At 40.8% G+C, this 12,427-nt stretch overlaps 1 long non-coding RNA gene across 1 annotated transcript; it reads left to right on the forward strand.

The window, feature by feature from the left end:
• Positions 1 to 1,543: 1,543 nt before the first annotated feature.
• LOC308189248 lies at positions 1,544 to 12,354 on the forward strand. Its single transcript, XR_013946202.1, has 2 exons — positions 1,544 to 1,895; positions 11,440 to 12,354. It is a non-coding gene; the product is annotated as an uncharacterized lncRNA (long non-coding RNA).
• Positions 12,355 to 12,427: the final 73 nt, after the last annotated feature.

The following is a 12,427-nucleotide window of genomic DNA, read 5'->3' on the forward strand; positions in this document are numbered from 1 at the left end:
AGAAAAATACAGTCTGTCATTGTCTGCTTTTTCTGGGGAACCTTTATAGTTGTTTTTGAACAGAAATTTAAGGTAAACCTTTTATTGGCACTCCCCACATAACTGCAGTTCCCCCCTGCCATGTATTTAAAATCCAGTCAACCTATTTTAGTGACATCTAGAAACAACTTAATTTGAAAACTATGGGAGATGAAAATATGTGAGTCATAGTTCTATGGGAAATTGCACAGCCCAGTGCATTTGCATAGCTATTATAAAATCTATTCTAAACTATATGATAACCTATTAAAAAATCTAGATGGAATAACTGTCTTCTGAGAATGAAATTTAATTAATTGCTTGGAGACAATTTGAACTGGCAGAGCTTAAAGGGAAATTAAAAACAACTATGAAATGCTCACAAACAATTTTATATAAATTGAAAAGAGAAAATTTAATTGATAAAAAGTAAATCAAAAGTGTCTAGGGATATGGGTGATATTATCTTTAAATAAAAAACAAAGACAATTAGAGACTTCTGAGGAAAAAGAGAATTAACACAGCATCCACAATGTCGTAATTATTGCAAAAAAAAGAAAAATAGCTTCCTGGGAAATACTTCAGTAGTTGAGACATAACATCCACGTATTCTTGAAACTGCGGGTATGCTGGGATGGCTTAAGCCAGTTTCTTCAAGTGAATATTGACCTAATGGTTCCTTTGTACAGCATTTTTGGGGTTTTGACTTGCCATACCTCGAAGAAGTGGGATCTCTCAGAAGGTGTCTGGATTTAGAGAGCTTTGAACTCCATATTGCGTCTAATATGAGAACTTTGTGTTTATCTGTCTCTTTGATGTAGAAACATTTAAAAATTAGTTCTCTCATAGCTTCTCTTTTCACCTGTGCCAAGGCAAAGTCAGTCTGGGCTGCAATCCCAGAGAGGCAAGACATCACGTGGTAAAACAGAACTGTAGAGCAAATACGCTTCAGAAGGCTAACTCATGAGGAAGAATGATCATGTATTTGTTAGGATTTAGCTCAAGATACACACTAAAAATAGTATGGGAAATGGGGATCTAGTCACTAAAATCAAAACTGCAATTCAGACCCAACACCTGTTTGTCTGAATAGCTCTTTACATTGACAGTAATAACTTGTGATTTGGTTCTCTAAATATGAGTGTCTCATCATTAAGGTGCCTCAAAGTATCCTGCCTGTCCTCCTTCAATATTTGTTCCAAAATATCTTGAGTTTCATGTAACTCTGTGTCATACCTGTCAGTCATGTGAGGTACCCTAGAGATAACCTGGATGCCCAAGAGCATCTCAAGTGTCAGTAGAAAATTCTTATTAGAGAAATGAATCAAATTCTAGAAGTCCACTGAGTTTAAAACTTAGCATATATGTGATACATGGATTTTGATATGTTAATCTGCAGCTGAATCCCATCCATTGAGGAATTTAATTCAGCTGGCTGCATGTATGTGCCCAGTAACTCCTGAGGACTCTCGGGGTATCAGACATGCATGTGAAGCTGCAGATATGACACAAGCTATCTAAGAAAACACCACCTTTCCCAAGTGGTAGTTGGAGGTCAAGGATGTCAGGATCCTCAGTGCATCAATGAGCTTTAGAGACCCTGATGAGTTTCACCTGGGACCTCCACTAACATCTGTGGGCCCAAGAACTCTATTAAGGTCCAGCCAGGGGCCTTCACACCCTTCCTGAGCTACACTGGAGGAGTGCTGGTCTCCAGCTCAACTGGAGCTTTGCTCTGCCTGGCCATGTAGCCCCTTGATCTGGACCTCAACATATGGACTGACTTGACCTTGTCCCTGCCTCATCACTGTAATATAGCATGGCGATCTGACCTCCTGGCTGAACATGGACACCATCTCTGGGGATGTTCTGCTCATGTATGGTGGCACGGTCCTTGGCCAATGGGGCCCTTGCCGTTCTGTCCCTGGGATCCATGTGGATACTGGCATACCTTCCCACAGGGAGCAATCTCACTCGTTCTGCTCCCTGACAAGGGGTGATACCCTGGGTATCATGCAGCTGAATCCTGCTGTAGAGTTGAACTGGATGCTATGAATGCTTTTCACAATAGCATTAGCTCATTTCAGCAGCAGAGGACAAATTATCCCAAAGCCTTTATATAGAAAATAAAATTATGAATCCAATGACGTTGCCACGATAGCTTCTGTAAGAACCCTGTGTGCATCCTCCCCGTTCTTGGACATTTGGCTACATGTGCTCATGGCCAACCTAGAGCCAGCGCAGCTGTGGGTTGCCACTGTTCCCTTGGGAAGGCTCCCAGGCTGCCCTGTGGGGAGACAGCTGCTTTTCAGCTGGGGTTGCAGGGCTTGAACGCTGCCTGAGCTACAGCCCCCACCGCATCACAGCTGTGCCCCTGAACAGCATGGGCTGCCCCCTGGACTGCCCTGCTTCGGTGCTGGAGGTGGGACAGGACCTGTCTGGTGAGGTCTTTCCCTGCCCACCCCTGTGTGGGTCCCCTGTGGCATCTCTCAGGAGGCTGCTGATCCATGATTTACCCTAACAGAGGCCAAAGACTGTGTGAAAACGCTGGCTGTGCACATTTCTTTACCCCAGTGTGACACGTCCAGAAATGATATGTAGCATTACAGCTGCATCTGCATACAGGAAGCTATTCCAAAATCGCTTTCTCGTACTGCAGAATGGAGTGAATAATTGCAAACGTGGGAGCATGCTCCAGATGATCAAGTGGTTGAATGATCAACCATATTACAGACTGTTGTCACCCGTTAGGCCAATAATAGTGTTAGCAGTAGTAACAGGCTCTTAGTCAAAAGACACCATTTGTCCTTCACTTCACCTGAATGGGTTTGAAAACCAAGCACATCTACAGCAACATCTCGGGAGAACTGCACAACAGATGAAGGTGGCTAAGATGAGTCTGTCTTTAGAAGGCACGTGGTAATAGGTCTGTGTTCATTATCTGGAAATCTGCTTTTTATAGGTGGAAACAACACTGTCACCAGATGTACTTTCACCACTATACCTTGGTAACCCCATGCAGGTACCCTGAGTTTCCAGCACTCAGATGGCAACCAATGAGAGGACACTCACAGAAGTTTGTGTGTGTTCTGCAGAGGAATAATGAAGTTGCAAAGACAATGCATGGATTTAGCTGGTTTTCCTAGCTGCGTAGGCTGGAGAAAGGAAAGTAAAAACTTCATAAATTCATGTGGTTGGAACTTGGATTACTTCCAAGTGTCAGTGGGGTTTGGTGTACATCCCCACCACGTTAAAACCTCACGTTGACAGGAAATCTAGGTGTACATCACCTTCTAGTTGACAGACACTGGTTTTCACAGAAAAGAAGCTTGAGAAGATGGACTGAACATGAGTACAGGGTGCCTATCTTATTAGCTAGATATAGGCTTTTTGGTTCCAGTTCTGTGAAGAAGAAATCTGTGTTGTGAGTTATTTAAAAGAGTAGGCTGTATCTTGCCATCTTTGAAACAGTAGGGAACCTCACCAGGTAATATTTTATCCAGACCTTAGCTTCAAAAGCATTGCAGTTTCTCTCCTCTCAGAAGGCAATATTGAAATTTGGAACATTCAATTAAGAAACTTCTAAAGTCAATCCATTACATGATATCTTAAATTATTGCCAGAATAGTTCAAGATAACATTGACATCCTGATATAGTGCTACAACAGAAGGGCATACTAGAGGACGACAGAGGAGGAAGCAAGTGTAATGCTGTTTGGTACAAGCCTTGAGGACTATGGACTGGCTTATGCTGTCTCTTTCTGCTTTAAGGAGCTCTGCAGCAGAGAGAAAAGGTGGAGGATTATTTACAAGAGAGGCTGTTGCAGCCCATTGACTCAGACCCTGTGCTATTGGCAGCTGAGGAAAGATGCGCAGCCAGCATTGAATCATCTGGCTGCTTTTCTCTCCATTTGTTCTCCGTCCAACATGTATTTGAAGCATGTTTTTAGTATAGCTGGCAGCATGACTTCCATTGGGTGCCCTTTCACAGCAGGAACGTTTGTAGGGGTACAAGCCTTGAGGCTCAGAAGCTAGGCTGTAGCCAAATCTTCACTAAATAGTGCTACTTCTGTTCCTCAGAGTGTACCTGTACTTGTTGTTGACTCTCAGCCTTTATTTCCATTTATTTATTTATTTATGTAATTCAGTGACCTACCCTGTGAACTTTTAATGTGGGAACACAGTCCTTCTGATATCTCCTGGAAAAAAAAAAGAGTTGAAGACTCTTTTCTAAAGACCATATGAGACCCTTTTCACCTAGGGACATTGGTGCAGTGCAGCAGTTAGCCATGTGTGGTTGCCTTGCCAGTGCTACCAAAGGTTTCCAGTTCATGGAGATGCATCTGGACTACTGATAGGTCCTTCCACTCTCTCGCCTTTTTTCTGCTTCTGAACATTATTTTCTTTAGTAGATGAAGTGATGTCAGTCTTTTTTTATTTTTCCCTTTCTTTCTCTTTCTGCTCTATAGGAACAGAACGAATGGCCGCCCACCTAGCTGTTTTGGTTCAGAAGCAGCCAAAGCATTTCACGTTGTAGAGATGATGTTTGCAGGGGTACTTGCTGACGGCTCATACCCCTGCTCGCTGAGGAGCATGGAGGCAGAGGACACCAGGGGAGCCCCAAGGCCCCAGTCAGAAACATGAGGCCCTGCCTGGCCCCCCAAGGCTGTCCCAGGAGAGCATCAGCCCCATGGGGGGTGAGACCCAGCACCTCGAGTCCATGGGGGGACTCAATTGGGCACTGCACAGACTGGGGGTACTTGCCCTGGGAGGGTGGGATACATTATGGGATGCAGGGAAAGAGCATTCTGGGATTGTTTGAGACTTATTGTGGGGTGTTTAGGGGAAGAACCAAAGCTGGGGAAAAAAAGGGATTGAAGCGGTATGGGGAAGGACAAGCATAGGAAAATAGAAGGATAAGAGGATAAAACGGGTTGGCTGCCTGGAAACAATTTGGTGCTCAGCATGCTTGTCTGGCTGTGCTCTTTGCCTGGGCAGCACAGCCTCTCCTGTCTTCTCATTAAACTCCATTTCTAACTCTTTTTCTGAATAAGAGATCTCTGTACTATGTGCATCTGTGTGGTTGGGGTCTGAGTGCAGCAAACCGGACTCCGGCCATGCAAGCATCCTCTTGTGCACGGTGCAGCAAGTGGAGAGACTGGAGTGTGTGCATGGCATGTGGGTGTGCATGTCAGGCTGTGACCAGCAGAGAATATCAAGCCAGGCTGGCAAGTGAGCTATTTGGTGCATCCCTTTTGCCCATAACAAGACTGACTGCAACAGAATAGTGGGCATATGAAACAGGAGAAAGTGCAGTGACTGCATCTAGTTGTTCTGCCTTGAAGGAGGGTGAGTTTCAGAGGCTTGCTCACAGCATGGAAAGCGGATCAGAGTCACTGTTAGGGTAACTGGGCTGCTAGAGGTCGGAGTGGGGCTTTGCTAGCAAAACTTTCTCACTTGATAACATTTCTTTGTTATTCCAATCTAGCTAAAGTCAACAAATTAAAATTTATTTATTTTTTATTTTTTAGAATATAGGCAGCATATAGTTGGCACTGATCAAGGCAAGCAGCCTTTTTCTGGGTAGAGCAGGTGTTGTTTGTGCCATTGCTTTTCCTGGGAGCATTTTTCATTGCATAGCTCCCATAAAGCTGTGATTCAGGTCTCCCTTGCAAGGAGGGAGGCCAGCCATGGCACAAACTGTGTCAATATGCTGCTTGGGTGCCCTCAGCATCTCCCCTGGGGTCCTCCTCATGTCCCCTGCTATGTGGAAGCTGGTGATTTGCACTGGCATGTTCCCTTCCCATGGATGTTGCCAGACCCCTCAGACCTCCCCTCTCCTGATTCCCCACCACAGCTGGGCTGCTGTTGCCTCTGCACCATGGGCACACCATCAGCTGCCCCCTCACCAGGTCCCCAGTCCTCAGGTCCAGGATCCCCAGGACCCACTGGCTGATCGCACCTAGCATTGGTGGTGTTGGTGCAGGAGTGGATGGGTAGAGGGGCCCAAAGAGTAGGGAAGACCCTGTGCAGAGGTGGGTTTTGCTGCTCAGAAAGAAGGATCCCCATGGGAGGGAACTTTCTTTAGGTAGGATAGGAGTTCTGCTCACGTCCCTTCCTCATGTAGTGCCTGGGGCATCGAGGTGGGACCAGCCACAAACAACATTTATGATTGATTTTTTTTTTTTTTTTGGTCTTTTTGGACCCAATTTCCATGGGTAGTTTACTTTCATGTCTGTTTTCTCCCTGCTTTTAATTGCAGTTCTCAAGGTCTCTGGGTCTGTGTTTCTGTGGCTGACTTCATCTGGCCTTCACTAACTTGTGTGTGCTACAAGGTTTGTGTGGCCAGTGTTCTGGAAAACTTCAGAGATGCTTCCATCTTGCTTCGTACTTCATCTTGCTTTTTTATACTGTGGGAGTGCCCTATGAGTAAAAAACACTCAGCTCTTGCTGAGGTAAATTACAGGTTGCTGTTAAAAAGGGAACTGAAAATTACTACTGTAAAATCAGATTCTTTCAGATTCCAAACTAAAGTCCTGATCTTGCAAAAACATGTGAAAGTGAAAAAAACACTGCTTAAAGTAGAGGGACTGCCAGGTTAAAGACTCCTGAGATGCCAATTTTTGGTGATTTCAATGTCTTCTACCTTCTTTGCATAGCAAAATAATGTCAAAATGCATTTTAAGGTGTTATTTATGGGTCAGTAGATTGCATGTTCACGCATTAAAGAAGCATAAAGCTATAACTGTTTAAAGTATGTCCCTGCTATATAAATGTAAACAGGTGCACATAATTCTTAATAGAAAGATATTGCAAATTGCATTCTTATGTAAACAGTACAACACCTCATCTGATTTTCTTAAACGTTTTTGATCTATTTATGGAATATTTTGTGATTTTCCTTGATCTTTGATTAATTCTCAGATTATGATTTGGTTATTTTTCTTCTTATTCACTTAAATGAAACTATAAATAGAAGGATAAAGATACAACTGTAAATGAATTCAACATTTCCTTTTCAAAACATCTTTGAGTGTTTGTTAATATTCACTAAATATTTTTGTTTTGTTTTTGTTTTTTCCTTTTACACTCAGTTATGATTAGCTGGGAGAAAGAAGTGCAAAATATGTGGCAAAATACTATGATGAAATGCACATTGTAAATTCAATAGAACCTATTTTTGGAAAAAAAAAAAAGAAAACAAAGTGCATATCAGTTATACACCTGGATAAAAAGTCATAAAGCCCTTTTTGTAATTTAGGGTATGAGAATTTGTACCTCTTTTTGATGAACACAAGTCATTAGTTCAACACTCACCTTTGGGATTATTGTTTTCTCTTTTAAATGATTTTAACTGCAAATTTCATTATGGTTCCCATCTGGCATTTCTTACATAATCCTATGCTTTTGCTTTAGTGCATTCATTAAGGTAATTATAATTCAAAGTAATTTCTGAAAATAAGCCTGCATGCAACTACTGTGTTCCTAAACCTTTATTACTGTTTGCATATATGGCACTAAAACTGTCAAGACTAATAATTCTGCAGTGCTTGGCTTTTTTTCTCTTTGTTAAAATGCTCTTGCCACTTGTTATTTCAGACTTGTTGTTCTGATTGTCTAGGAAAAAGAAATAACAAGGTCTGCTAAAGGGACTGAAAGGCACTGGAATTGCCCTCCATTTCTTTTTAAAATCAAAAAAGCTTTTAAAATCAAATAACTGACTGCTTTTAATTCCAGCTGTGAGATCACATAGTTTGAGCAAGTACCTAGAGAGCCTGTGACAGAAAAGAAAGGCTCTACAGCAGTGCTGAATTTCTTCAGGGGCTGTATCCAGTCTTATTTCTATGGGTCTGCAATAATATGCTACCTTCATCTCATCCTAGTTTCCAGATGGTATTTTAATATCTTGTCTCAAGTTAAACAAACTCCTCCTATTAGTAAATCACTGAGCTTAGTCTCGACAGAAAAGACTCCTGTAAAATGATGGTGTGTTAGCTGCTTGATAGATGGCAAAAACAAATCTATAAAAAGAATTTCCATCTGGAAAAAGACCAGGCTATTTTCCCAAGTATTCCTTCACACTTTTTTTTTCACTGTTGTCTTTCTTAGAGGTGTGAGACATCATCCTATCCTCTTCACTCTATTTCAGCTTCCTTTCTCTTCTGTTTTCATTATTTAAGTGTCTATTTCCCTTTTTTCCCATTCTACTCCCCCCCCCCCCCCCCAATCTTTTCTTTCCATTGTGGCATCTCATTATACTCTCTATACTCTCTTTAATCTTGCTAGCACTACCCATCTACCCCACTGTAGCCGTCAGCCCCTGCTTTGAGACACTCCCATTTTTGTCTTCTTAATTCTTATCAAACTCAGTGAAGAGCTGCTCAGACCTTCCCCCTAGAATTATCCCAGAGAGTTTCGTGACCCTACTTGCCCTAGCTTGGGTGGCAACTTCACTTCTTATATGTGAAGTCTCACAGACTCATAACGGGATAAGTCTTCTGAGAGAAGAGAAACTAAAGAAACAACAGATTTTTATGTTAGGGATAAGCTCTGCCCATTAAGTCTAGAAGTTATGAGTGAAACCTGACAGAATAATTTATTTTGCTAATGCTCTGAAGTCTTATCCAGACTAGAATCAACTTTTATTATTTTTGCTCTATTAATTCATCAACTGGAGCTTTTTATTGTGAATTCTGCAACCACGCTTCATGAAAAAACACTCATTCGAAATCTTCTTACTTCTTAGTGTTATTAGTCTTCCTTTATTTCTCAGAATGGGTACACCAATGTCACAGAAGACTGTACCAGCAATTCCTCTACTGGCAGTTTGCTGAAATACCTTCCTTCCAAAAACCCATCTCTCACCCAAGTAAGCAACTAAGCCAAAGGCAATTACTGTTACCCCCTGCAAACGGAAATATATAAATGGATATTATCTTGAATGCATACAGAAGAGTTTAATCCTTGAAATTATAATCTTTTATAATGAGATCTGAACATCAGAACCCATAAAGCTGAGTATATATATATGGACATAAGACGATCATCACTCTGGAGACATCAAGCTGAATATATATTGGACAAAAGGGTCTTATCAACAAACTCAGCACTGATGAAAGCTTTTGCGCATAAGTTATTTATCTCTGAGATGTGGCTATCTCAGTCATTTGGATGAGTAATTGTAAGCAGTTTCTCTGTGGAGTGCTATTATGCTTGACATATTTTACAGCCAGAAAAGTGTATTGTATTTTAATATTTCTTCATTGTGTGGTATACTCTGAAATGACTTTTCTTCATTTTCTTGTATCTCTCATTAACATTTCTATCTATTGTGTTTAAATTAATGCTGTAATCTCTGAGGTGCTATTAAATACTGTCAATATCACAAATATGTACTGACAAAGAAAAAATCCAGTTTCTAGTTAAGTCACACTACTTAAAGTGCTAGAACAACTTTGGGTCACAGAAGGAGATATGTCTTTGGATAACTGTTGCTTCAGATTATATGGTCAAATGACCTTGTGGCCATATAAAACAGCTTTCACTAATTCACTGTTTTATGAACAGGAAAAAACAAAACCAGACAAACAAACAAACACATAATGACAGACATTGATCTTTTCAAATGATTTTTCTTAAGTCAGGTCTTGTTAACTTGGGAGTTTTCAAAGCTACTTCCTGTAATGATATGTTTAAAAGATATCTTCCTAATACAGAATTTTAATTACTTTGTAATGAATTAAAGAGAATGTATTTGAAGGAAATAATCTAAGGCAAGTTGTTTCAGTAGGTGGAAGGTCAGGCCCATTCAGCAGATAGAGGAGTGAAATTTGATTAATGTTTCCCAGTTTAGCAGGGACACTCCACAAGACTGTCTGCATTCTTTAAGAGTCTGCGCTGAAGCCTCTTGAAGATGAATTCTTCAACTATCCAAACTCTTTTGATCTTGTCAGTTGTTGACAGCCTCCTACACATGGCCTAGGAGAGCTGGAAACCCTGAAAGAACTGTGCTGGGAACTGCTGCTCCCCAGTGTGCACCCTTGAAATATGTAAACCAAAAGGCCAGGCATGGCAGGGTCCTCATTACCTATGGAGCTGAGTGCATGGGTTACCATGTCTCTTCACCAGCTACATCCTGGTGAACATCTATCCTTAGTTTATTGAAGAACTAGGGTGTTCTACCACTAGGTTCGATGCCAGGAGGGCTGCTCTCCTGAATCTAAAAGGAATCCCATTGAAATACTTTAATAAGTGAGGACCACACGGACAGCTGTAGCTTGAAAATGCTTTCCTTTTCAGTGACTAGCTGAGACCCACTTGGATGATTGTTCACACTTCAGGACCTTTGATTTATAGAGACAGTGTGCCCTCCCAAGGGCTTCTGCTCTGCCACTGCTGGCCGAATGACAAAATCAACTTTGTCAGAAGACCAACATTTATGTAACAACCTCCCACACTGTAAGAATATTAAAGTGGCTATTCTGGGCTAGACCTAAGGTCCTCTGTTCTCTAAAAGTAATCTAGAGGACAACTCAGGAAGAATATGTAACATTCTTGCAAGGCAATTATATGTAATATTTTCCCTGTGTACTTCCCTATCCTCTAATTTGCAATCAGAGACATTATCTATACATGTAGTAACATTTAATGTGTTTCTATTCCATTAACTTGTTGAAACTTCCCTTGAATCCAGCCTACTAGAATAAGCTGACATGGTATTGGTCATTGACAGATCATCCAGATGGGCATATACATGAGGATGTACATCAAGCTCTTTGACCCCATCCAGTGCACAACTCGACTGATTTACGCTCCATTTCTCCAAACGACTACACCCTTTTTAAACTAAAGCTACACCATTTTTAAACAGGTAACAACAGTATCAACAGCCAACAAGTAAGAACAATGGTACAGATTTGATTGATGTTGATGTAGAATGAATATAGAAATTGATCAAATAAAATTGATAAAATACTATATATCTGGATACACAACATCTCATGTCGTATGAGCCTTGATATCCTCTTATATTTGTCTCTATGCTGTCCATCTGCTACTGTCTTCTCTTTATGGGCTTGTTCTGCTGTGTGGATGAATGGTACAAGGACAACATGGACCCAATCGTCTCTTGAGGTCCCTTCCAACCCCTACAATTCTGTGATTATGTGATTCTGTGAACTCATTCATTATACAAGGTGGGGATACAATGTGATAGAATTAAAAGTATGTAAGAAACCATAAACATAGCTGTTCCTAACTTTTGTGTGTTCGAATATACAAGTTTAATATCTTTCTCTTAGGAGATCTTTGTAAGTACACAGAGAAATAATTATTTGCATTTCAGTAATGTCCAGAAGCCCCAGTTTGGATCAAGCTTATTTATTGTACTGTTCATCAAGATGATAGTCTTTTGTCTTGCAGTGAACAACAACAGGACACTGAGGTCAGAGGAGAGAAAATGGCAAGAATACATATGCTGCTGTCCCATCCTGTCTGAAGACACCGGTCTCTGTCTACAGTTCCAGCCTACTGACCTCCAGTGCAATAAGCCCTGCAAACCTTTTATTTTGCCGATGGAAAGTGAGGTTGCCAATCCCGAATAATTCATATAGTCCGCTTCAGAGACTTCTGAAGACAAAATTTTTGTTTGTTTTTGTTTTTGGATTAGCATGTCACAGTTCTTAATTTATGAGAATAGCTCTCACTGGTGCTTAATTACTCCTGGTCATTCAATACTATTTCCCACTGTCTTCCTTGTTTTTGCTACTCATTTGTAAAAAGCAGAAAAGCAAGATTTTTTTTTTAATAGCCTCTGAGTATACTTGTTCCCCAGTCTTCACTGTTTGCCACTGGTTGCACTTGGCTGCATGTGATGTGAGGTGAGAATGAGGTGTATCCTCAGTTAAAGAAAAGAAGGTAGGAGCTTGGAATATTAGGCAATAAAAGAGGATTTTCAATTTTCATAAAACTTCTCATTCTTCAGAATGTCTTGCTGAGAAATAGTTCAATTGATTAAGTAAATCCTTTTGACCATTTTAAAAAACTTTTAAATTAATTTGAGGTCATTGCCAAGAAAGTCCAACTCAGTTTGCATACATGCTAAAAATGTTATATTGTATGGGGAAAAGTGAAATCCAACTACTGATTATGTCCATGTCATATAAGTTAATGAAAGCAATCTCACACACTGTCCAGCTGCAACTGTACTGATTATTATCTCCTGAAGTACTACTCAGAGTGGTGCTGTTTACTATCCCTGGAGAGGCAAATGATTTCCTTCTTGCAGCAGCAAGTCTTTTAATCAATCTTCCATAACACCTTTGGTTTCTTTTTACAGATGTATTTTGTTCTGAGACAATATTTCCCCTCTATATAATTTCAGTTTTCCAGGATCCTATCTGATCACAGC

Source organism: Anser brachyrhynchus (assembly GCF_964034855.1).
Source record: "Anser brachyrhynchus genome assembly, chromosome: 2".
Lineage (NCBI taxonomy): Eukaryota > Metazoa > Chordata > Aves > Anseriformes > Anatidae > Anser > Anser brachyrhynchus.